This window comes from Nothobranchius furzeri, chromosome 18 (assembly GCF_043380555.1).
Source record: "Nothobranchius furzeri strain GRZ-AD chromosome 18, NfurGRZ-RIMD1, whole genome shotgun sequence".
Taxonomy (NCBI): Eukaryota; Metazoa; Chordata; class Actinopteri; order Cyprinodontiformes; family Nothobranchiidae; genus Nothobranchius; species Nothobranchius furzeri.
In genome coordinates, this window is record NC_091758.1 from 19,879,776 (window position 1) to 19,905,405 (window position 25,630).

The following is a 25,630-nucleotide window of genomic DNA, read 5'->3' on the forward strand; positions in this document are numbered from 1 at the left end:
TGAATTAAGGTGAAAACCAACACCCAGAAAAATTAATGTTAAAGGAAATATTCTGATAAGCTGATTAGTTCACAATGAAGTCACGTGCTAATGATTTAACACCGTTTTCTTTTAGAAGCAGCGCTATCAGTTTTACAAAACCTGTTTGTCTTTAACTCTGCAGGAAAAAAAACAAACTAAAATAAAAAAGAAACGTGAGTCAAAATTTCCTAATTCATTATCTCTATTCAGACTACTTTCACGTGTTTCCATGGAAACCAGGGCAATTTCCAAGCATCTCAAACTTTTGCAGTAGCTGTGTGTTTATTAGTTGATCATCTCGTCTTAAGGCAAACCAAAGATCATTTACTGTTTAATACATGCTATTGTTGTTCAAATTTAATGGAAAGGAAAACATTGAAAAACAGTTTTTGAAAAAGATTTCAGTGTCTTTTCCTTTCCTTTCATGCAGCAGCAGATTTTAGTTTGATGAAAATGTGTTAGTTGGATTTGGATCCGGGTCTATAAATGTTCCATATTAGTTTTTTCTTTTTTCTCACTTTTTCTTTATGTTCTGCACTCTGTGCTTTCATTCACTCTGCTGCCACTCTCAGTTCCCAAAATTTTGAAACAAAAGGGTACTATAGGAAGCACAATTAAGATGTATCACTTTCTAAGAAAATAGATGTTGAAAACAAAACAAATCTTCCAATTTTATCAATAATTTGCTGATAAACGAGTCGTACCGTTCAGATGGGTTGACATTAATGACATCTTTGGGCAAAGGGTCATGTGTAAGAGGTTGTAATATACTTTGTGTTTCTATGAAAGCTTTTGCTTTGAGCAGATTCTCCTCAAAATGAAGATCCAGAAAATCCATTTTTGAAACTGTGACCTTGTGTTCTTGTGGAGGCAAGTAGAGGTAGCTCTGTGATTACATTTAAATACCTATAAAGCCCTTTTTAGGAAGAGAAGAGTACCAGTACACATGATGGAGATAATCAGTTGAATGAGTTTTGATAAAGAAAACTTTTTATGGTTTGATTGTTAATAATCTCTTAAGAGAATTGCTTGGTTTCTCCTGAAGCTGCCATCCTGTCACTGCCTCCTCTTCATCATCATCCAGGAACTGAGAAAATACACAACAAACGGTGAGTTCAGCCATGTAGGCCTAAGTACGTTTCTGGATTACAGTGTTGATTCAAACCAAATGCCTCAAAAAGTCCATCAGCTATTTTTGGATGCAGCTTGCTGCCGCCTCCAGCGTGATGACATTGTTTTCTTTGTAACGTCCTCACTTCAGGGCCACGCTGCAGCGTCCTCCTTGCTGCCTCTGAGTAGGCTGCTGAATCTCTATTTATCTGTTTTGTTGTTCAGAGCCAAAGCTCTCCTGCTGCGAGTGCGCGCAAACACACACACACACACACACACACACACACACACACACACACACACACACACACACACACACACACACACTGGTATTCACACACTTGTGGGGATTAGGCTGAATTATACCTAACCCTAACCAATGGGGTTCTATTCCATATCAGCGTTTGCATTTAGTAAAAGATCTATTTATGTTTGGTGCACTGACCCCTGAGGGCAGCATCTTACCAGTTAAGGTGGCTCAGACTGGAGGTCAGGATGCCTCTTGGTTGCTTCCCTGAGGTTGTGACCCGGGACACGCTGGAGGGACTATGTCTCTTGGCTGGCAGGGAATGAATTAGGAGTCCCCTGGAGGAGTTGGCCCAAGTGGCTGGGGAGAGGGAAATCTGGGCGTCTTGTCTTAGGCTGCTGCCCTCGTGATCTGACTCCGGATAAGCGGCTGAAAATGGATAGATGGATTGTATTTTCTTTCAAATTAACATTTGATTGATTTAGAAGCAGGATTTTGTGTAAAAATGATAAATAATTCTGTTTTTGATTGTAGCTTCCTGTTTGAAGGACAATCAATTTGTGTCCCAGAGGACTGATGGGCTAACGACTAGTCGGAGTGCAGCCAAGACCAAACGGCTGCTGTCATTTAAAACAACTCCAGTCTCAAAATGCTTATCACAGTTATTACAAGCCAATTTACTGGGCTAGCTCAACTCTTCTAGATTTTACTAATATCTCAGGGTTTGACTTGTAATCGATGTAGTGAGCGTGACAATGCCAGTTACCAACAAACACTCTTACTCTGTAGAGAGTTGATTAGCAATCACCACATTACCCAGGGCTTCTAATTCTGACCAAAATTAGTTCAAGCAGACAAAGACGAGGCACAAACACACCTACACACCTGTCCAGTCCATGCAGCTTATGTACACTTCAGGTTAAGACCCTTGCCAGCTGTTCCTTTTATGCTGAGGAGACAACTGACTTTACTTGTAGCCTAGGATGGAGGAAACAATATGTATCAATACCTTGGGATGGCATTTACAACCGGTATCTCACCTTTGCTCGGTTACCGACAGGAGGAGACCCCACTCGGAAATACTTTTTTCGTTCCACGAATCCGAGGAACTAGGATTTATTTCACACAGATGAAAAAAGAATAATAATCCAAACGAAACCCCGACAAAGCGGGTTAAAAAGTGAAACAACTCTTTGCCAATAAACCGAGTTATAGCAAAGTTGAGCTGAATAAGTTCTCCAAAAATGACACTAGGTCAGATTATCACAGACAAAAAGCTCAAAGCAAAAGCTTCCTTCTTTCCATCTCTCTACCTCGCAAACTCTTCCCATCAAAGGCCATTCCTCCAGACCCAGTAGCTCCTTTTTATTTACCGTATTTTCATGACCACAAGGCGCACCTAAAAGTCTTAAATTTTCTCCAAAATGTACGCCGCGCCATATGGTGCGGTGCGCCTATTGTGTTGTTGTGAGACACGGACGTAGTAGAAGACAAGGGGCATGGCGTGAACGTGCGGACGTGAGCGAAGACAGACCCCGAATAGTTCAAAAGGGGCTGGTATGCACGGTATACTGAACATTGTTCTGACAACCCTGAGAATGGTACCTGCTAAGAGACACGCCTATGAAGCACAGTTTAAACTGCAAGCGATCAGCTACGCGGAGAAACATGGGAATAGAGCAGCGGCGAGAGAATTCAGCATTGATGAGTCCATGGTTCGCAAGTGGAGGAAGTTGGAAAACAAACTGCGACAAAGACGCAGCTGTGTTTCCGGGCGAGTTACGCCACAATTTGTGAATGGATTGTAAATGCTTGGGCTAATGTGTCTACTTGTACTGTTGTTCGGGCTTTTGCAAAAGCCGACATCATTCACGAGGAGACGGACGGCAACGAGACAGACTCTGACTCTGACGAGAGAGAACCTGGCGTGTTTGACTGTACTCTAGCCCAGTTGTTTTTATCAGATACAGAAGATGAGGACTTTGATGGATTTGATGATTAATTAATAGCACTCAAATAAAGCACAACCGAACTCATATTTGCTAAACACATTCTGAACTTCAACACCGCGCATCAGCGCATAAGAAGAGCACGAGCCGTCAGCGCACGCAATGAAGAAGTGCACGTGTGCTCTAAAGCAGGTCTGAACCAGGACTAGACCAGTAAAGTGAAACATGCTTTTGGCTGTTTATAATTTTCACAATGTCTGGTTTGCACTGATATGTTCCGAGTCCCGAGCCCGCACAGATGTTTTACCGGTACGTTTTACCGTGCACGCGCCTGTGCCCTATAACATGGTGCGCCTTTTGTATGCATTAAATACCAAAAAGACACCTGGAACTGAAGCTGCGCCCTATAACACGGTGTGCCCTATGGTAGTGAAAATACGGTACTCTCCCCCCTCCCTCATGGTCATTTCTTTGTTTGCTGCTTCAGACTTCAGACTTCCTGGTCACGTGTTCCTCTTCTTCTTGTTACTTCTCCAACAGCCCCAAAGAGACCATGAATCTTGGATGTCATGATGTCACCTTTTCTTCTCCCAGTCTTCATCTGTTCACTTGTTTCTTCTTCTCAGCGCCTCTAGCAGGCATTCCTCTTCTCTGCATGCTGTTGGCATCAGCCCAATGTTGCACCTCCTTCTTGCTTGTCAGGGGGAGCACATTTATCGATTCTAAAAGTCTATGTCTTGTTTGGATAAACCGTTAGCTGGTGCACCTGGACTTTCTCCAGAATGAGCCTCCTTACCTCCTTGCCTCCTCCACTTCTCTGGATGTCAAAAAGGTTACGACAGAACCGTGAGACCGAAACAGCTCGGTGAAGGCAACTAGCAATTTACGACTTCAGGGGTGATAAGAGACAAGGCTGTTGGGACACACACACACACACACACACACACACACACACACGGATACACTTTGGAAAGCCTAGAATTGATATCACATAAGGAGAGACATAATCCAGACTTAATTCCATCCATTAAAAAGTCTGATTATACTCCATACAACAACAGTTCATGCAAAAATATTTTTCTAAACCTTTAAACAACCATTTCATTGTTAATTTTACAGATTGTTAAAGAACTTTCTGCCAGATTTGAACCTGGATGCACAGGAAGTCTACTCTCGGTGATATTTACACTATTTGTGAGATTAGCATCTTTGTAAGATCTTTCACATGACCTGCTTGACATTTTGTAGATTGGGGTTTCTTGTTTTTACTCCATTTGTTTGCTCAAATAATCTCACTCTAATCATTCCAACTACTTTAGGTTCTAATTGCCAACCTCCCTGAAGCTCCTACTGTTTGTCATGGTCTGTGTCTGCGTCTCCCCTCTTGTGTCCTCCATTCATCTCTAGATTCCCCTTTTGTGTCTCATAGCGCCCTCTTGTGTCCTTTGTCTGCATCTCATTTATGTTTCTTCTATTTGTTGCCCTTCTGATCATTCCCCTCAGGTCCGGCGTTCATTCAGTCATCCCCAGCCCCTCCAGTTGTAGCTGCAGCCTCTTTATTCCCCAGCTCAGTGTATTTGTGTGTGAGTGTATGTGTGTGTTAGTGTGTGTGTGTGTGTGTGTGTGTGAGTGTATGTGTGTGTGAGTGTATGCATGTGTTAGTGTGTGTGTGTGTGTGTGTGTGTGTGTGTGTGTGTGAGTGTATGTGTGTGTGAGTGTATGTGTGTGTTAGTATGTGTGTGTGTGTGTGTGTGTGTGTGTGTGTGTGTGTGTGCTTGTCCTCCCCCAACTTAGTGTATGTGTGTGTTAGTCCTTCCCTCAGTCTTTAGGTTTAGTTTTGTGTTTTAGAGCTTTAGGTTTAGTTTTAGGTTTATCTGCCCTCCTCTGGTTCTGTTCCCATTTAGCTTATTGTAGTCACCTGCTTTCCCTTCAGCCCTCACTCCACACACCTGCTGCTTGTTTCCTTTATTGCTCCTTCCTGTCTATATAAGCCCTGTCTTGTCTCTGTGTTGTGTCGGTCCATTGTGTTGTTGTCAGCGTTGTTACTCGTGCTCCGTGTGAGCTATATGTCTCCAGGTTTTTGGTGCTCTAAGAGCTTTCGGTGTCCTGTGTTCAGGACTTTTTGATTCCTGACTTTGGTGCTCTAAGTGAGCTTTAGGTGTCCTGTGTTCCAGGATTTTGGAATTTTGGCTCGCTGCCTTTTTGGATTTACTTTTGTTTTTTCATCCTGCAATAAAAGGATTATTTACTTTACATCATCTCCTGCCTCTTGCCGTGTGGGTAATCTGCACTTTGGATCCTAACCATCCCCTCAACGTGACACTGTTGAGATGCTCCATAATGTCGTGTTTTCTGAGTGGAAAGACAACTGCAGGCACTTCAGTCTTCAGGTAAAAACAATTTAAAGCATTTAGGGTGATGATAACTATGATAAGACAGTAATCAGATGAAGATTGATCAGTTACATCCAGCCAGTGGATCTAAACTACTTTTCCTTTTTTCAAATTTCCTATGAAATAAAAGTCTTCACGAGCCGCATCAACTCAATAACTTCCCTTCACCTGGGAATTCTCGAAACTGAGCTCCAGCAGGAACCTCCCCACGCAGAGCAATCTCTGCACTTTGACTCGCATCACCCACTGGAGCACAAACAGAGCTTCTCACTTTTGGGTCGAGACCAAAAATACAAAAGGTGAAAAAGGAGCAGATGAAAAAAGCACTACAACTCTACAGAGACTATAACTGGGTTTTAGTTATGTTCAAAAGTTCAAAATTGTTTGAAGATCTTCAAAAACTCTTGCAGAAGGTTACCATATTCCTACTTTCTGATTGGCTAAACATCCCATTCAGTCCAAACGCTGTGATATAATCGGACCATGACTGTACAACATGTTGGATTTATGATCCGAGTGATCCTGACGTCCTTCTGAGTAGACAAGAGCACTTTTAAAACACACAACAGAAACACCTGATAAATTTATCTTTAGAGCTGTTTCAGTAATCAGGGAAGTCCTTAAGTTTGTCAGAAGGGAGGAAATGGGTTAAAAATCTGAATAATTATCTCACTGTGTGAAATTGGCCTTTTTCTACCAAAGACTCTGCAGCAGCAAATAAAGACATCAATGGCAGCCTGTTCACAGGTGTCAAACCATATGTGGCAGATGTCTCTGAGAAACTCCCAACGACAAAATCCAGGTGTCTGTCTGAGGGTGTTAGGTCTCATCCAAGCTTGGTGGTGTTGCACATGCAGTCTGAGGCAGAGGGGATTGTCTCTAGACCTTTACAACAACATTTAAACTGGAGAGCCACCTCCCTCAGCCCACGACTCAGTGGTCTTCTTCCACTACCTACATCTTTTGAGAATCAGACTTGTTGCACAAGTAATTTAAATAAGCATGGGCAGGTGTTCTTTTAGTGCATTCACGTCTCATGTAAATCTGAGCTCATTGCACAAGGAGACACTTGCACATAACGAGGTGCAAGTGTCCTTTTGCAACAATCCCTAATTTGCACACGCAAAAAAATGCGCAAGATGTTGATGAAATAAAGTTTATATATAAAACCCAAAGTCACACAAATAACTCCCTGAAATCTCTGCATCTCTCAAGGCCTTAAATAGCTTCATGTTTATGGATTCAGGACCATCTGTGTCCTCCACCAAGTCACCTTAAAACTAATTTAATTTATGCAGTGTTTTAAATTAGGCTTTGAGGACAAAACTTTGTTGTATTCATGATTTTTTCTCAACAATTTACATTTAATGAGATTATGATTTTCAAAGGGAGACTTTTTAAAAGGAACCCAGGTTATAAAACTTTGTGGTTCTTAAAAGATAAATGTTAGTATCAGTTATACTAAAACGATATAAAAAAAACCTTCTTGATGTCTTTTATTTTCATAAAATTTGTTAAAAACTGTTTAAATTGTAGGTCACCATTGTTGTTAGCGTCACACTGCACTTTGGGTGGTGACGTCATTGGGTTGTACCTCAGCTGCACCGGCCGGCTTTGGGACCCTGTAGTGACTGTTCAGCGACATCAACATGTCATCTGTTCAGCCTTTTCAATTTGAAGCAGAGCGAAACATTAATGAGGACATCACTGATGATGTTTCACAAAACGAGCATCAAAATGAAGAACAAGAAGGGCGTGATGAAGCAAGTGCAGGACAAAACCGGTGGTGTGTGTGTGCAGCAAATGCGTCTCCATGGTAACCAAGAGGGAGAGTGTTTGTTGTCAAGAGTTCATATTTTTGTCAGCAGAAGTTAACGGTGAGCTATCGTGTGATCAAACTTATTCAATTATGAATGATTTTGGAGAATTTTAGCACCCAGCGCTGTTGTGTGCTTCATAGATGATTAGGATACTCAGTGAAATCACATTAATCATTTCTGCAGATATTATATATTTGGAGAACACTGTATTGCTACACTTACTGCTTGTTTTACTGATGGGAGAGGTGAATGCTCAGCTTCATCCATGATGAGTGGCGTGTCCGATGGTTCGCCCAACATGACAGAAGCGGCAGCTGCAGGAGCGGGTTGTCAGCTCGGGAGAGCGTCCAGTGTCTCCTGTCTCTCCGAGGGCGTTTAAGCTCCTTGTGTGGGAAAATGGTCGGTAAAGCATTTAGTTTCCGCCTTCTCTTATACCCAGCCGCTCTGGTGAGCTCTTTAAAGAGCAAGTCAACCCCTACCAGAGTCTAACTCCACTCCTGCTTTATGTTTGAAAAATGCAACACATGCTGTTGCCTGGCAGACCGAGAGGGCGGAGCCGCTAACAAATACACACACACTCAGGCTCACGACAGCATTGTGACATCATAATGTACCAGTTTACATCATATCATACTTCTTAGCCAATAGCGGTGGCAGATTTAAATTCAAATACAGTGCAGAGTTTTTACCTGACAACGGCACAACACTGCCAGTTTTAGGCAGAATATTTAAATTTGAACTAAGATGCACTGAAGTGCCAAATTATTGACGACACGTGTCTGCAGCACGATTAGACACTTGTTTATTTAGTTTATCAGCAAAAAAAAGTTTATTTGGGGGTGACTTGCTCTTTAAGTAGTTTTGGTCGACTATAAGCCTCAAACGCATCAGGAGAAAAATGTTGGGAACACAGCCGCGGATCTTTTGGGAAGTTGTGTCTGTCCACAGGCATCTTCCCACTGCTTTCTCCTCTTCTTGCCAGTGGGAAAGCTGTGTTAACTCACATCACTCCCCTCGTTGCCCTCTGACTGGAAATTACATCCAAAAGCAGCACAATGTGGCATTTTACTTAATTATTAATACGGTGAGCGCGTAAACAAACACTAGCGTCAATAGTTATTCTTCCAAGTGCAACCGATATACTTCATCGCCCCCAGAGTGCATTGCATGCGGAAAACATGGCGTCCTACATATGTCAAAAAATGTACAAAATATTATCCATCCATCCATCCATCCACATCCATTTTCATCCGCTTATCCGGAGCCGGCTCGCGGGGGCAGTAGCCTAAGGCCAGAGGCCCAGGATTCCCTCGCCCCAGCCACTTGGGCCAGCTCCTCCGGGGGAATCCCAAGGCGTTCCCTGGCCAGGTGAGAGACATAGTCCCTCCACCGTGTCCTGGGTCTACCTTTAGGCCTCCTCCCGGTTGGACGTGCCTGGAAAACCTCACCAGGGAGATGTCCAGGAGGCATCCTGACCAGATGCCCAAGCCACCTCAACTGGCTCCTCTGCCATGTGGAGGAGCAGCGGGTCTACTCCGAGCCCCTCCCGAATGACAGAGCTTCTCACCCTATCTCTAAGGGAGAGCCCAGCCACTCTTCTGGGAAAACTCATTTCGGCCGCTTGTATCCGCAATCTTGTTCTTTTGGTCACTACCCAAAGCTCATGACCATAGGTGAGGGTAGGAACGTAGATCGACCGGTAAACTGAGAGCTTTGCCTTCTGACTTAGCTCTCTCTTCACCACGACAGACCGGTAAAATGCCCGCATCACTGCAGATGCAGCACCAATCCGCCTATCGATCTCACGCTCCAGTTTTCCCTCACTCATGAACAAGACCCTGAGATATTTAAACTCCTCCACTTGGGGCAGGACCTCATCCCTGACCCGGAGAAGGCATTCTACCCTTTTCTGAATCAAGACCATGGTCTCAGATTTAGAGGAGCTAATTCTCATCCCAGCTGTTTCACACTCAGCTGCGAACCGCTCCAGCGAAAGCTGAAGATCACATTCTGATGAAGCCAACAGGACCAAATCATCTGCAAAAAGCAGAGACCTGATCCTCAGGCCACCAAAATGGATGCCCTCCACATCTTGGCTGCACCTTGAAATCCTGTCCATAAAGGTTATGAACAGAATCGGTGACAAAGGGCAGCCTTGGTGGAGTCCAACTCTCACTGGGAATGAGCCCGACTTACTGCCGGCAACGCGGACCAAGCTCTGACACCGGTCATGCAGGGACCTAACAGCCCGTATCAGAGGGCCTGGTACCCCATACTCCCGGAGTACCCCCCACAGGGCCCCCCAAGGGACGCGGTCAAACGCCTTCTCCAAATCCACAAAACACATGTAGACTGGTTGGGCAAATTCCCACGCACCCTCCAGGATCCCCCTAAGGGTATAGAGCTGGTCCAGTGTTCCACGGCCAGGACAAAAACCACATTGCTCCTCCTGAATCTGAGGTTCAACAATCCGACGGACCCTCCTCTCCAGAACCCCTGAATAGACCTTACCAGGACGGCTCATGAGTGAGATCCCCCTGGATTTGGAACGCATCCTGCGGTCACCCTTTTTAAATAAGGGGACCACCACCCCGGTCTGGCGGTCCGGTGGGACTGCCCCCGATGTCCATGCAATATTGCAGAGCCGCATCAGCCAACACAACCCCACAACATCCAGAGCCTTAAGGAACTCCGGGCGGATCTCAACCACCCCTGGAGCCTTGCCACAGAGGAGCTTTTTAACCACCTCAGTGACCTCAGCACCAGAGATTTGAGAGGCCAACCCAAAGTCCCTAGACTCCTGAGACGTCCTGAGTAGAGGTCAGCAGCACAGCGTCCCCACTATAGATAGTGTTGGTAGTGCACTGCTTCCCCCCCTGAGGCGCCGGATGGTGGACCAGAATCTCCTCGAAGCCGTACGGAAGTCTTGCTCTGTGGTCTCACCGAACTCCTCCCATGCCCGGGTTTTTGCCTTGGCGACCACCCGAGCCACGTTCCGCTTGGACTGCCGGTACCCGTCAGCTGCCTCTGGAGTCCCACAGGCCAAAAAGACGTGATAGGATGCTTTCTTCAGCTTTATAGATTTATAAATAAACAGCAATATTTTGTGTGTTTCTAACAACATAGTTTGGTACAACAGAAAACTTGTGGCTTATTAGGGCATACACGTCTTCATAGCTGGAGTTCCTTTTAACATGCTGGTTTAATTTTTAATCAGTATTAAATGTCATGCACAGTCAAAAATAGGAGTATGGAAAGTGTACATTGTTAACACAGTCTAAGGACTAATATTGGACCTCAGGGCATCTATCTGTACCTTTTTCGTTATCTGAAAGGTACATATATATTCTTTAGTAGTACACATTGGTAACAATTCTTTCAAAAGGTAACAATTTCTGGTTATGATCTCTTTCACTGAAAACCATCCATTAGCAAAGCTGCTTCTGCAAAGAGATGTCATTGTTTCACTATTCACCATTTTATAAGCACTGAGAGATAGTTGTAAAATTATTTGTTGGATTTAAAAAATGTAACAGTTTAATAAAAAAAATGTGTTAACTAATGAAATATTTTTGAAAATAGACAGTTTGGCTCAATTTTGTCTTTGATAGCATAAATATTGGGAAAACAAAGGTTGTTCTGATGGCATTTGATAGCTTTTGACACAAACTCATGATCAGTTTGTAACAGGTTGGCATTGTATTTGAAAAGTAAATAATTGTAGCAAATAATTTAGAATTTGTATCTGGGCGTCTGATATTTTTGTGATGTCAACATAAACACACATACACATATACATATACACATATAAGGATATACATGAAGTGTCACGGTGGTGTAGTGGTTAGTGCTGCTGCATCCAGATGGTCCCGGGTTCACATCCTGGTCTGCAGTCTCTCTCCATGGAGCTGGCATGTTCTCCCTTTGTATTGTCATTTTTTGATCTTTAAATTAAAGGTACAAAGTTGCGTACAAATAAGGATATACAAGTTTGGTGTGTGAAAAACCACAATGGTACACTTTTTTACCCACAGTTGATGGTACGAAATGGTACCTTTGAAGGTACCACCTCAGTGACAAGACATTGTACATCTGTGAATTTCTAGAAGATGGTCTATTAAAAGAATGCAGAGCTGCAGATTACATGACAGTTTTGTTTTTATCTACCTTGTGACATAAAAATCCATTCATTTGGAGGATTATTCCCATGAAAATTCATCCCCAAACTGTGCTAGTCTGGTGTAAATCAAATAAAACTGAAGTTTATTTATTTTATCTCACTGCCTCTTCTATTTTGACAAATCCTGGAAAAAATAATCTCTGTTCAACTCCATGCTCATCTCACCCTCAATAGCCTCTTTGAGCCCTTCCAGTCTAGTTTTCGCTCTGGCCACAGTACAGAAACTGCAATCATAAAAATCACTAACGACCTCCTCACGGGTGCCGATGCTGGACTGCTCTCCATCCTCATCCTCCTCGACTTGAGTTCGGCCTTCGATACCATCTCTCACACCATCCTCCTCCATAGATTGGCTTCCCTTGGCATTTCTCATACCCCGCTTGATTAGTTCTGTTCATATCTCTCTGGCCGTACTCAGTTTATTCAACTCAAATCCTTCACTTCCCGTCCCTTCCCTGTCACTACCGGCATCCCCCAAGGCTCTGTTCTCGGTCCACTTCTTTTCATCACTTACCTTCTTCCCCTGGGAAATATTTTCCGTAATTTTGACATCCATTTTCATTGTTACGCGGATGACACCCAGCTCTATGTATCCTCCATAACCTCCTCTTCACTCCCTCCTTCCTCCTTCACCAATTGTTTATCTGAAATGAAAGACTGGTTCACATCAAACTTTCTCAAACTTAACAGTGATAAAACAGAAATGTTACTTGTCGGCACTAAATCTTTACTATCCAAAATCCACAGCTTTACACTTCCTGTCGACAACTCCTTACTTTCAAGAGTCTGGGTGTCATCCTCGACTCCTCACTATCCTTCCAGTCTTACATAAACAATATTACCCGGTCTGCCTACTTACGCAACATTAACCGCCTTCGCCCCTCCCTCACTACTCACTCGGTCACCATCCTTGTCCACAGCCTCATCACTTCCCGTAATGACTACTGCAACTCTCTTCTCTTCGGTCTCCCTCACAAACCCCTCCATAAACTCCAACTTATCCAAAACTCGGCAGCCCGCATCATTACCAGAACTCCCTCCTTCCACCACATCACCCCTGTTCTTCAGCAGCTCCACTAGCTCCCAGTCACTTCCAGAATCCAATTCAAAATTCTATGTACATTCAAAGCCATCCATAACCTAGCTCCCCCGTACCTCTCAGACCTCCTTCATCCCTCAACCTCCACCCGTTCCCTCAGGTCCTCCTCCTCCATCCACCTCTCTGTCCCACCTCTACGTCTGATCACTATGGGGAGCAGGGCCTTCAGTCGCTCTGCTCCCCAGCTCTGGAACTCCCTCCCTCCTGACCTCCGTAGCATTGACTCCCTCACTCTCTTTAAAACCAGACTCAAAACCCACCTGTTCCGTCTAGCATTCCAATAATTACTCTCTTTGCTCCAATCTGTCTGTTTGTTTTATGCTGTTCTATATTTTATTGTTGTGTATTTTATATCTCTGTCTGTAAAGTGTCCTTGAGTGTTTAGAAAGGCGCTGTTGAAATAAAATGTATTATTATTATTATTATTTTACATGCTTTGGTACTGAGGCTTAAACAGAAATCCCACAATAGCACGTTTCTGAGGAGGCAATTTGGTCTGTCTTTGTGGAGAAGCAGCTGGAAAGCTGCCTGGTCATTCCTCTCTCCACATGGCTCCCTTTCTCGAGGAACACAGGTTGGTGTTGTAAGTGCTCATGTCCTTTTGCCTATGGAGAGCAGCACTTGTCTTCATTTTAAACGATGAGTGGGCTGACTGAACCTGCATGTGAACTGCCTCCACGTGCATTCTCCTCCTCTCTGATGCAAACCTTCCAGGTTATTCAGGGAATTTGTGCCGCAATTAACTGCCTGATGATTTTATTTTTAATCCTATGTGGGTTGGGGATTTGCTATTTAACCCACCTCTCTCAGAAGGTTCTCTAAACTCAAAGCAGGCTGAGAAACTGAACACAAATATTGATCTCCTCTACGTCTTTGAACATGAGATCTGTCCAGTCTGAACTGTTGTGGACTAAAGAGGTGGTTTAACGTGGAGTTGGGAATTAGTCGAGCCACTGAGAATGAGATTGTGTGGATGAATTGGTGTAGTTCAGCCAAGCCAGAGTTGTTGTTTTCAGTTACCAGCAGCACCTTTCCCCTTCTCCTCCATGACCATCTAAATTCCCCAAATTAACCCTCATGTCAAGAAAACAAAGATATACGTGAAGTTGCTTCATGTTCAAATGAATTAATGGATGGATTGTGTGGTGTTTCCCCTCCTTGTTTTCTTTTATTTTGGCTCTACACCAGAATTGCATTGAGCCTCTCCCCCAGCCCCCACACAGCATTCAGCAGCAACCCCCTCATGGGCTCTCTTCTCCCAGCGGGACTCTTTTGTTTACCACAGATATAGTGAAAACAGAGCAGGTGCAGAAAAAAACGGAGCACAGAAATCCAAGAAGCAGCTGCAGCTCATGTCGGTCTTCATTCTTCAGGTGGAGGTGCTGTAGCACATTTTAAAAAATCTGAGAAAGAAATAAAGTCTGGCTTAATAAAAGCTTGATGGAGACATCCATCGGAAGATTTAAAGCATGGAAACTCCACAAAGGGTCATGAAAAATTGGAAGAGAGACCCTTCAGCTACAGCCTGCAGCCCAGAGACTTGAACCCATTAAACACTTTTATCAAACATGAACAGATCCAAACGGCAGCAGGTGAAATATAACTGCTCTCCGTCTCTGTTCTGTAAAATCTCAGGAAATGGAACTCATAAATGTAGTTATTTCACGTGTCAGAATGATGAAAGAGGTCCTTTTAAACCCAGAACATAAATGTTAATTTATATACAGTCATATGGCAACAATACATCAACCCGTCGTCTGTTGGCATTTTTTGTACATTTATTGAACTTTTTTTCTTCATTCACAGCATCATGATGACATTCATCATTTTTATTGCTTTCAAGGCCAAATCAAACAGAGAAAGGCCTGCTGCTGTTTTTCATACCATTGTTCCAGAATAAGGTCATGTGGAGTTATGGTGTTATGGTAATTTGGCTAAATGGTAACAATAGAACTATTCAGTCCCATGCAGTGTTGCACGTTGTGTAATTAGTTTGCCCTTTGGGTACATAAATGGGTCTCAGCTACTATGCTACCAAACTTAAGCTTGGTACCTGTGAAATATCCTGAATTGTAGCCATTTATGTGTTTACTCATCTTGATTTATGCTAAATGTGGTTAAAAATCTGATTTTCTGAAACTTCTAGAAAGTTTACTGTATTAAAACTGTTTCTGTAGTTCATATTTTTTCCATACTGAAAATGACAAAGCACATTTCAAAGCAGTTACATTTGCACTATAATTCAATTCAAGTTTATTTATACAGCACTAAATCACAACAAGAGTGATCTCAAAGCACTTCACATAATAAACATTCCAATACAGATCAGTTCATTAAGCCAATCAGAAAAAAGTTTCCTACATAAGGAACCCAGCAAATTGCATCAAGTCACTGACTAGTGTCAGAGTCTTTACAGCAATCCTCAGACTAAGCAAGCATTTAGCAACAGTGGAGAGGAAAACTCCCTTTTAACAGGATGAAACTTCCAAAGGATCCTGGCTCAGTATAAGCAGCCATCCGCCACGACTCACTGGGGATCGAGAAGACAGCAGACACACACAACATATATATCAAGTAGTGTTTCTATGATTACATTGTGATTTCTTAGTAAATATTTTATTTGGTGAGAGATAAACTTTATTGTATTTATCCTAGTAAATCTATAATTAAACTGTAAACTAGTAGTAGCACGTTCAATGTTGAAGAAAGTAAAATGTTATTATCAGGAGAGGGAGAATGTTTAAGTGGTTAGCAACAGTGTGCTAGACAATGGCCCCCACCATGAGGGCACCACAGCTCAGCAGAACAGCATTGTAGCTTCTTCTGGGGAGAAAAACACTTAGAGAGAAAATTAAGTTAAACAGCTGAAATTGCAGAAAATAATACAGTTAAAGAGCAGACTGTAGAAGAAAGTAGTAGAGTGTGGAAAGTGGTCAGTGTATCCTCCAGCAGTCTAAGCCTATAGCAGCATAACTACAGAGATAACTCTGGATAACCTAGCTTAAATGGAGGCATGTTGGAGGCAGGGCAAGGGAGAGCCGTCTTTACCGACTGTACACTCCACCTCCCTCTACTCCCCCACTTGTCCAGACCTGGGCTGACATCAGATTTTAACCATAGGCCCTATCAAATAAAAATGTTTTAAGCCTAGTCTTAAAAGTAGACAAGATGTCTGCCTCACGGACTAAAGCTGGGAGCTGGTTCCACAAGAGAGGAGCCTGATAACTAAAAGATCTGCCTCCCATCCTATTTTTAGATATCCTGAGAACCACTGTTTAAACCTGCAGTCTGAGAGTGAAGTGCTTGGTTAGGAACGTATGGAACAATCAGATCACTGATGTATGATGGAGCTTGATTATTAATAGCTTTATATGTGAGAAGAAGGATCTTAAAATCTATTCTGAATTTAACAGGTAGCCAGTGTGGGGAAGCTAAGACAGGAGAGATATGATCTCTCTTTTTAATTCTCATCAGAACTCTAGCTGCAGCATTTTGGACAAGCTGAAGACTTTTAACTACATTCTGTGGACTTCCTGAGAGTAATGAATTACAGTAATCCAGTCTTGATGTAATAAATGCATGAACTCATTTTTCAGCATCACTCCTGGAAAGGATGCATCTAATCTTAACAATATTCCGAAGGTGGAAAAGGAAATCCTACCTGTTTAATATGGGATTTGAATGATATGTCCTGGTCAAAGTATTATAAGAACAATTCAAGTGGAACTCAATTACAATCCGTAAAGACTGACAGAACCTGTGACATTAATTTGAGTACAATTGATGTAAATAACAAGTAATGTCCTTTGTAGAGCAGAAAGAGCCGACCTCTATCATGAACTATTGATTTATCTACAAGAAGACATGATTAATCCTAAACCAGTGCGATAAAACAAGAAGAAAGGTTTCCAAGGGTCTGCTGGAACCCACAACGATGCTTTTTCAGGAAAATGATTCAAAAGTGTGTCAGTCAATTTTTGATGAAGATCTTCAGCAAAGCAGCAGTTAGGAATAAAAACACCTTAAAAATAACTACTGAGAGGTTTGCTGATAAATACTGTTTTTTCAATAAAATTGTGTTAAATAAATTTCAGATTTTTATTTAATTATTATTAAAATAAATACTAAATATTATCACCTATTCACACACACATTCACACACTGGTGGGGATGAGCTACATTGTAGTCACAGCTGCCCTGGGGCACACTGACAGAGGCGAGGCTGCCGAGCACTGGCGCCACCGGTCCCTCTGACCATCAACAGCAGGCAAGGGGGGTTAAGTGTCTTGCCCAAGGACACAACAGCAGCATTCTCTGGTTGGAGCCAGGATCGAACCTGCAACCTTACGATTACTGGAAGCTCTACGCCCTGAGCTACTGCTGTCCCAAAGCATCTGCAGTGCGGAAAGGCAGTGTAACGGTTTACCCGCGACAGTCACTGCGCTCAAGTGTGCACCGGGAGAGTCTCAGCAGCGAAGTGGCTTCTCTGCCGTGCTCCTCACTCTACTCGCGAGATCACAAAATCACTCGAGACTTCAAAGGTTATGGTTTGTTTATGCAATCCGCCATTAAACCAAAAAGAAGAAAATCATGTTGTTATCGCTGTTTGATGTCATATATGATGTTGCTCTTCTCCTTTGTCAGGAATAAAGCCACGAAAAACACACCGCTGTTCTGGAACATTGCTGTGAGTAAATAAGTTGTTGGGTCACTCATACGCTTCATATAAATAACTTTTATTTTGAAAATTACAGTGTGTGTGTGATTTCCTGTCTAACACTATGTTAACTGTGGTAATTGATGCATCCCAGAAGAGTAGGGTGACCATATTTCCATTTCCAATAAAGAGGACAGGGGATCTGTGCCTATGATGTCACACTATGGCAACGCCACACAAACCACGTTGGGACCCATTTTTTTGTTTAAGATTAATATCAGATTCTTCCAATAAAAGGGCTCGAAAACAATTCATATGTAAATATTTTGCATATTTATTGCAAAACCTCATTTTTCTGCTTTAGTGCTATAACAAGGTTTTATTAATAATAAATTATTATACCTTTTGTTTTACTACAGCATCGGTAAGCTTCCTGTGCACAGATTATTAAGGATGCTTGTTTCAGCTGTGAGATTAGACGATAGGATATTTTATTCTATTTTTAATCTTATTATTCATGTTATATTTAGCACATTAGTACCGAAGCAAGTTCCTAGTTTGTGAATTGTTTGTTCACTGACAATGGGAATAAACCTATTCTGATTCTGATTCTGATTCTGAGGATCAATGAAAAAATAAGTTGTCACACACTCCATGGGAACTTTCAGAGAATCCACAAATGGTGGCTTTCAAATGGATTTGTTACTTTTTGCAAGTTTATAAAAGCAGCAGATGAGACAGCATGTCTGATAATTTAGTTTTTCATCTGATAATATTAAAACATGTCAGTAATGTCTGAGGGGCTTTTATAAACACTGTATAACTAATACTCCTGGACAGGGTATGAATTACACAGAGGCTTCTGGGGAGCCCAGTTGTGGGGGGGGGTTCTGTTTTGCCTTGGCCCCAAAATGCCTTGAAACGGCCCTGGGTGTGTGACTGAGTTTTGAAGGTGATCTGAATTGTATCAGATGTATACATATTACATGTGTGTAACTTATTGTTTTATACAGGTAGAAACACATAGTGGAGATAAATCTACCTACATTTTACTTTTCAACACTTTGTTTTGTTTTCTTGTTTTTATTTAATTTCCTGTCCTGTCTATCTCTCATCTTCCTGCATCTCCTCTAAAGTCTCCAGAAAATCTGCTGCCTGGATTCTTACTTTTTCACCTCATCAGTTACTTTGAGCAGATCAAAGGGATCTCCTGACCGCAAAGGGGAGAGCGCGTTTCGATGCTGAGTCAGTGAGGTGAAATCACCGCAGCACAGGTGATGAGCTCTGCAGTAGCAGAGCGCTTCAGGCACAAATAAGACAGAAAGTAGAGAACATGTGCGGACATGAACGATCGTGTGTTAATTATAGTTTTTTAGTTGTGCCACTTTGAGAATGGACCGTGCGCTGGAAGCAGCTGCCTGGAGCGCACCAAAGATCAGCTCTCTGTGCTCTCCGCTCAAAGAACCCCCGGTACACTGAGAGTCCATAAATGATGTAATATAGGTTGAATGTTTTTTCTGGCTCTCCCTGGATGTGTAGGATATCCAGCTCCCCCATAATTTGATCCCTGCTCCTGGATGAAAAACCGGATATTTTCATCAATACAAGCCCCCCCGCCCCCCCCCCCTCCCCCCCCCGACGCCCCGGCCAGAGAGCGCGATGCGCCACTTTTGGAATGCATCTGAAAATTCCCGCGTTGTGGATGCTTTGTTACACTCCATAGACTACAGTGGATTCTATTTGAAGCAGTGCCGTCTTGCTTCCGTTCCGCGCCGCTGATGCTTCCAGTGTGCAGTAAGGGTAAGCCGTATGTTCAGCCAATCATCATGTGTGACGTCATCGACAGGAGCAGGACCCTGAGCCGGGCAGAAGGAGACATGTTAATGTGCTGTCCCCCAAAGACGCTAGACCGCCACACTACGTACTTTAGACTCAATTTTTGTGGTTATCTGGTACAAAGCCATCAATTTTTTTCAACAACTGTACAACATTTAATTCATTTTCAACATTATTTGAGGCATATTTCCAGAAAATAATGGTAGAGTAAATTACACATGGTCTCTTTAAACATTATAGCAAGGGAACCCTTATTTTTTTTAACTATTAGCTTTAAAATTCACCTCACTAGGCCAACTAGCTAACACGTGCTGCTGTCTTTCTACTTGCTTGTTATTATCCGAACTGCATAAATAGGACTGTTTTGCAATTCTCCGGCCATTTCATGACCTCACAGGAACCAGCTGCATGGAATGCTTTTGATGCCGTTTTGTGTCTGTAATGCTCCCAGTGGGAAGGGAGCTCACAGGTAAAGCCTGCTACACACAAAATACGGAACGAATGTGGTTCGGTTTCTGTGTGCCTTCCACAAAAATCACAAATCATTGAGTCCAATCAGAACACTCACACCGGCTACAGTGCAGCGTGGATCGGGATGTAGAGCTCCGGAAATTTGTCTTTTTTTTTCCCCAGACGCCGATCGTCTTGAAGTTGAAAAACCAGACATGGTTCAGTGAGGTACATCTCATGTTGCATTATTTTGGCTGGCTTTTTAAATTATTAATGACAGGAACATCAGTTCACAATGTATAATAGTTCACGCTATTCTCACAGGTATATTTTTAATTGTATTGTGTGGAATTTCTAAGTATTTGGTGCTTTTGTGGGAGCAGATTTCTGGAGGCATTCAGAACACAAACTCCTGTCAGTATGGATGGCAGGCTGTCATCAAGAAACCTCAATGTGTGTTAATCAATCAAAGACGCTTTATTAAACAGGCTTAAAATGCATCTATTACATCATGAGCCGCTTTTGCATCCAGTGGAAAGCCGCAATTAGTCGTTGAAGTCTTCCAACATAAACAGATGATGCATTCAAGATGCTTTTGAACATTAGGTCTGAATGGACGCATTTAGAGCAGGACTCTTGAAATCGACCACTCAATAATGATGTTATATCCAGGTCTGAACAGGACGTCTGTAACACCTGGTCCTGTTATAGCTCTGGCTTGTATGAATGTACCTTCACTGTAGTGGATTAAGTCAATAAACCTGCACTGAAGGCCCAGGCACCAAATACACAGCCTGCAAACGGGCTGATAACCAGTTAATTTATGTCAATTGATTAGAAGCTCTTGGTCTCTTATTATTATTGAGGTGAAGACATTCATAGACTTCTTCAGCATTTTGGATAAGAAACTAATCTCACGTGTAACTAATATGTCGTAGGTTTCTGTTCATTAGTTTAGTGTTTATCGTATTTTAATAATCAGGTGATATGGTATCCCAATAAAACCTTAGCGTTATGTGCTGTAGAACAGCTCCATAGTGTTTCTTGTACTTTGATCCTTGTTGTCTTATTTCTTTCTTTAATTTGAAGCCACACTCACTAATTCTCCCATCTGCCACTGAGATTTGACCCTTCGCAGGCACCAGAAGAGAAACAGAGTGGTTGGCTTGGTGACCATTGATCTACTTCACGATGCCCCTACCCCCTCACCCCATCTGAGCAACTGGCACCCTCTGGGGAGCACTAAAAAGCTCTGTGTCACACCTTAGCTCCACCAGCAGCTCTTGCATCAAGAGGCCAGTGATTCAGTGTGAAAGATTAACATCCTTCTACGCAAGATGCTGGAGGATTGCCTGGTGCATGAATATTTATGAATTCAAATTTGCACACAACAATTTCATAACATGATATTTTTTCTATCTGTTCATTGCAGTGTGGTTTTAATGCATCTTAAAAAATTATGGTTTCATTTTCACAACATCTGCAATACAAACGGCACCATTGCTGCCATTTCCATGACTTTATGATGTTACCCAATAAAGGCCAACTCTAAAGATGGTCATCTGTGACAAATGGAGCTGCCACGAAAAGAAAAATATCAATGTGAGGTCTACATCCTAACAGAAGAACAAAGGCCCTCCTCTTCAAGAAGAAATCACGAGGATTTAACATTTTATTTGTGGATGGAACAACACCTAACACAAGATTTTACCTGACGTCGATGCTTTTGCTCATTTTCTTTTCCCTTGCATTAGTGCAGATTTCTTGGTATCAAATTCTACACAAAAAATGACTAAGAAAGAAACATATTTTCCCACAGAGCACTCTAGCTTTCTGTTTGTCATAGGTAAAGGCACACTTCATGTTATCACAGTCAGCATACCTTTTTTTGACAGTTTGGACGGGGATGCAGGGATGTTAGACTCTCATCAAAAGAAGGTAATTCTGTCACAACCAGAACTTGGAAGACCCGTGATGATACCAAACACAGTAAAAGTTTATTAAAAAGTCTTTATTGATGTAGCGTTACCAGAGGAGGGCGAGACAGGAGACAGAGTCGGAGAGGAGGTGTGGGTCAAAACCAGATCGGGACAAGCAGGTACAGGGAGCAGGCTGGAGACGCAGTAGTAGACAGGCGAGGGTCGTGGTGGCAGGCAGAGTTCAAGGCAGGGGTCAGGTGAAAAAAAACGAGGTCTGGAGGCTGTGATCAGGCAAAGAGAAAGGCTGGAAAATCTACTGGCAAAGAGCATTCAATAATCTGGCAGGGGACTGGTGGCTGGCTGGTGAATATATAGCAGGGGGAGCAGGTGTGTGTAATGAGCTGATGACAGGGACAGGTGAGATGAATGAAGTGGCTGAGGGCTCGATGAGGAGGCAGCAGAGGCAGAGGAGGGTGAAAAACTGGGAGTCGTGACAAATTCTCCCGACACGCCTGCTGTCGTTTTAAGGCACGAGTTCAGCAGATTGCTTCTTCTGCTTATTTCTTTCCCCTGAGATGTAAATATCAGTTAAAATAAAGGCGTGTTGTAAACAATGCAGGCCTTCAAAAAACAGATTCTCTTGCCATAGCAGGAACTTGCAAAAACACAAAACACCAAAACAAAACATGGGTGAGTTTAAATGTATACAAAACACCTCATTTTAATCCACACAAACTGTATTAGCACACACAGAGAGAGAGATATGTTGTTTTATTGCAAATGCAGATTGATCAAGGTGTAAAACCCCCAAATGCACTTTCATAAAACGCTGGCCTTGGTGTGCTCTTCTGCAACATTAGATTCTGAAAATAAAAAAGCTGTTGACATGCAAGTTGCACCACACACTCCTGTAACAGCGAGTGCTAACTGTCACAACCTGTCCTGTCTCCCCACTCTGTTCAGTCCTGTATCTTTCCTAATTGCTCCCACCTGCCTCTCGTCTCCCAATCTCTTTTGATCCCAGCTTCTTGTGTATTTAAACCCTCCCAGTTCTGTGTTCCTTGTCTGTTCATTGTTTCAGTGTCTGTGTGCTTCCCAATAAAGAACCTCTTAAATGTCCTCATCAGTCTGCTTGGATCCTCACCACCTCCAGTCAACTCACCTGCGCACTGAGACAGAATGGACAGACCTTCTGTGGGATCCAGCGGGGAAACTCTCCCCTCGGAGTGCCTGCTCTGGTGGCTCAGTCCCAGCTACCGACCGGCCTCCCCTTCTCCAGCGCCGCCGAGCCTCGGTGATCCTCTCCACCTTCCCGGAGCCAGATGGGAGGTTGGGCTGGGAGGCGCAGCCGGACCACTCCTGTTTCTTGGGCACCAGACTGGCTGTGTGCTCCCCTAGGGTTGGCCCACGGCGCTGTGAAGGAACCTGGTACTCGCCGTCACCTCCAGCCTCGGAGCTGCAGCGCGGGCTCACCGTGAGGAAGTCTCGTGGGTGGGGCACCTGGTCAGAGGACGCCCCTCCCGAGGTCTCCCATTCCAGGGGGGCCACAAGAGGGACCAGACGGCAAGGTCGAGGGAGCAGAGTGGTGCCGCCCATCTCAGAAGCCCCTGCTCTGCGCGCCAGCTTGGACCCCCAGCCTCCGTCTCCGGTCCAGTCAGAACCTTCCTCAACAACAGACAAAGGGACCGAGCCTGCAGGCCATCCGACAGAGCTTGCTGGTCTCCAGTCTGAGCTCCATCAACTCCTCAGCCACCAGGAGTTCCAGTTGGAGACTCTGTCTGCCCTGGTTCTCCAAGAGGCACCTCCAGTCGTCTCAGCGGCCCCGCCTGCAGCGGCACAGCCTCCAGTCATGTCAGCGGCCCTGCCTCCAAAGACTCCAGCGGCTTTGCCCCCAGCCAAGTCAGGGGCTGCCCTCGCCAGGTACCCCCCCCCCCAGACTCCTAGATCCCAGCTCCTTGTGTATTTCAACCCTCCCAGTTCTGTGTTCCTTGTCTGTTCATTGTTTCAGTGTCTGCGTGCTTCCCATTAAAGAACTTCTTAAATGGCCTCATCAGCCTGCCTTTTTTTCCCTGCGGTTGGATCCTCACCACCTCCAGTCGACTCACCTGCGCACCATGACACTAACAGGATAAATACATGAATGACTAAACAAATGCCAACTCTGTCCGATGACGAGTTGACAAAATAGAAGAGCTTGATGTGCACATGTCAGACACCTTGCATCACATTTAAAAAAGGCACCTGGCCTAAATGAAGCATCTATTTTTGCAGAGTAGTGTTTTCTCATCCAGCTCGCTCAAGGCGGGAAGCTTCTTGCGTAAATTTACTTTAAAGGATTTCAGTGTGGGATTCAGTCTGTGAATGATGTGCTACTGTGTGCTTCCCACCACTTGCTATATGAGGTTTGGGCCTCTCTCCCGCCTGTCCTGTCCTCCCACAGCTTCCGACGATCCATCCTCCCTCTAAGACACCAGCAGAGCATCGTTTTATAGTGACTCATGACATGTACTTATATGGGCATTCTCAGGAAGAAGGAAATCCACTTTACATAACAGTCGTCTCTGATTATGAATGAAAATGAGCACAATTATAGTCCATCAACAATATGTTCTAAGGTACCATCATAAGCTGGATCTGTGTGCCAATGTGAAAAAATGATATAATGAAAATTTTGCAGCTATGAACACTTTATGTATTTTGACCTCTGCAACAAAACTGCAAAAGAAATAAAATGATGACTTTCCTTCCTGTGTGTATGAGTATTCACTTTTCTGTAGCGTTGGTAAAATTAACCAGATCATTGTTTCCTTGGCCTTGTGTTTGGGATCACTGTCTTACTGAAATGTCTACCTTTTTAATTTTCAGCTTTCTGGTAGATGGCAGCATTAATCCAGAATGTCCTGGTAAGTTCATTCATTCGTTCATTCATTCATTCGTTCGTTCGTTCGTTCGTTCGTTCGTTCGTTCATTCATTCATTCATTCGCCTGCCTTCAACAATGGGGTCTGCCAGTACCCCTTGGTGAAAAGCAACCCCACACAATAATGCTTCCACTTCCAAACCTAACTTGGTACGGTGTTCTTGGGGTGGTGGCAGTGCCATTTCTTCTCCAAACATGGTGTGTAGAATGACGGCCAAAAAGGTAAACTTTTGTCATTGTCTATCCACAGGCTTCTCCAAATGTTGTTTTACAGACATTAACTGAGCCTCAACATGCTTGTTGTTCATCAGTGTGGTGCGTGTGCATGGATGCCATGGCGGTTTAGTGCACTGCTTATAGTTTTCTTTGAAACAACAGTACCTGCTGATGCAACGTTTTCCTGAAGTTCTGCTCAAGTGTTTCTTGACTCTTGGAGAACTCTCCTGATTATTCTTGGACTCCTCGGACAGGAATTTGATGTGGAGCACCAGATGAACTGATGCTCCTTTCCATTTCTAGATAATGGCCCCCATAGTGCTCTCAGGAATGTTCAGCATTTTGGAAATGCACCATTCCCATCAGAATGCTTTTCAACCTGTCAAACCTCATTACGGATAAAAAGAACAACCCCAACTTCTTTTTTAAAACAACTGATCATGTAATAAATTCTAATTAAAAAAAAACTTCATGCCTATGAAGAAAGTGTTTTTATAAAGTTTTTACAAATAAATTGTTAATTTTGGAGGAAGATGTTGTCTAAGCCCATTGTTTGATCTAGAGTGATCACTCTCTTTACCAAAAAGTGGTAACAGTTGTGCGGTGCGGGCTCACAATGTCATATGATGTTGTTCCTCTCCACTGCCAGGATTAAAGCATGAAAGCACACCGCTGCACTTCAGGAACGATGCTGAGTAAATAAGCTGTTGGGTCACATGTTGGCTTATATCAAACTGCATCACTGCAATACTTTAATTTTGAAAATTACCGGGGATTTTACATTCAAACAGTGAGTGCTTTCCTGTCTAGCCCT

At 43.3% G+C, this 25,630-nt stretch overlaps 1 long non-coding RNA gene across 1 annotated transcript; it reads right to left on the reverse strand.

The window, feature by feature from the left end:
- Window positions 1-770: 770 nt before the first annotated feature.
- Window positions 771-8,449, reverse strand: LOC139063925 (uncharacterized). Its single transcript, XR_011517250.1, has 4 exons — window positions 7,763-8,449; window positions 2,264-2,356; window positions 1,597-1,807; window positions 771-1,372 (listed from the first exon to the last, which is right to left on the reverse strand). It is a non-coding gene; the product is annotated as an uncharacterized lncRNA (long non-coding RNA).
- Window positions 8,450-25,630: the final 17,181 nt, after the last annotated feature.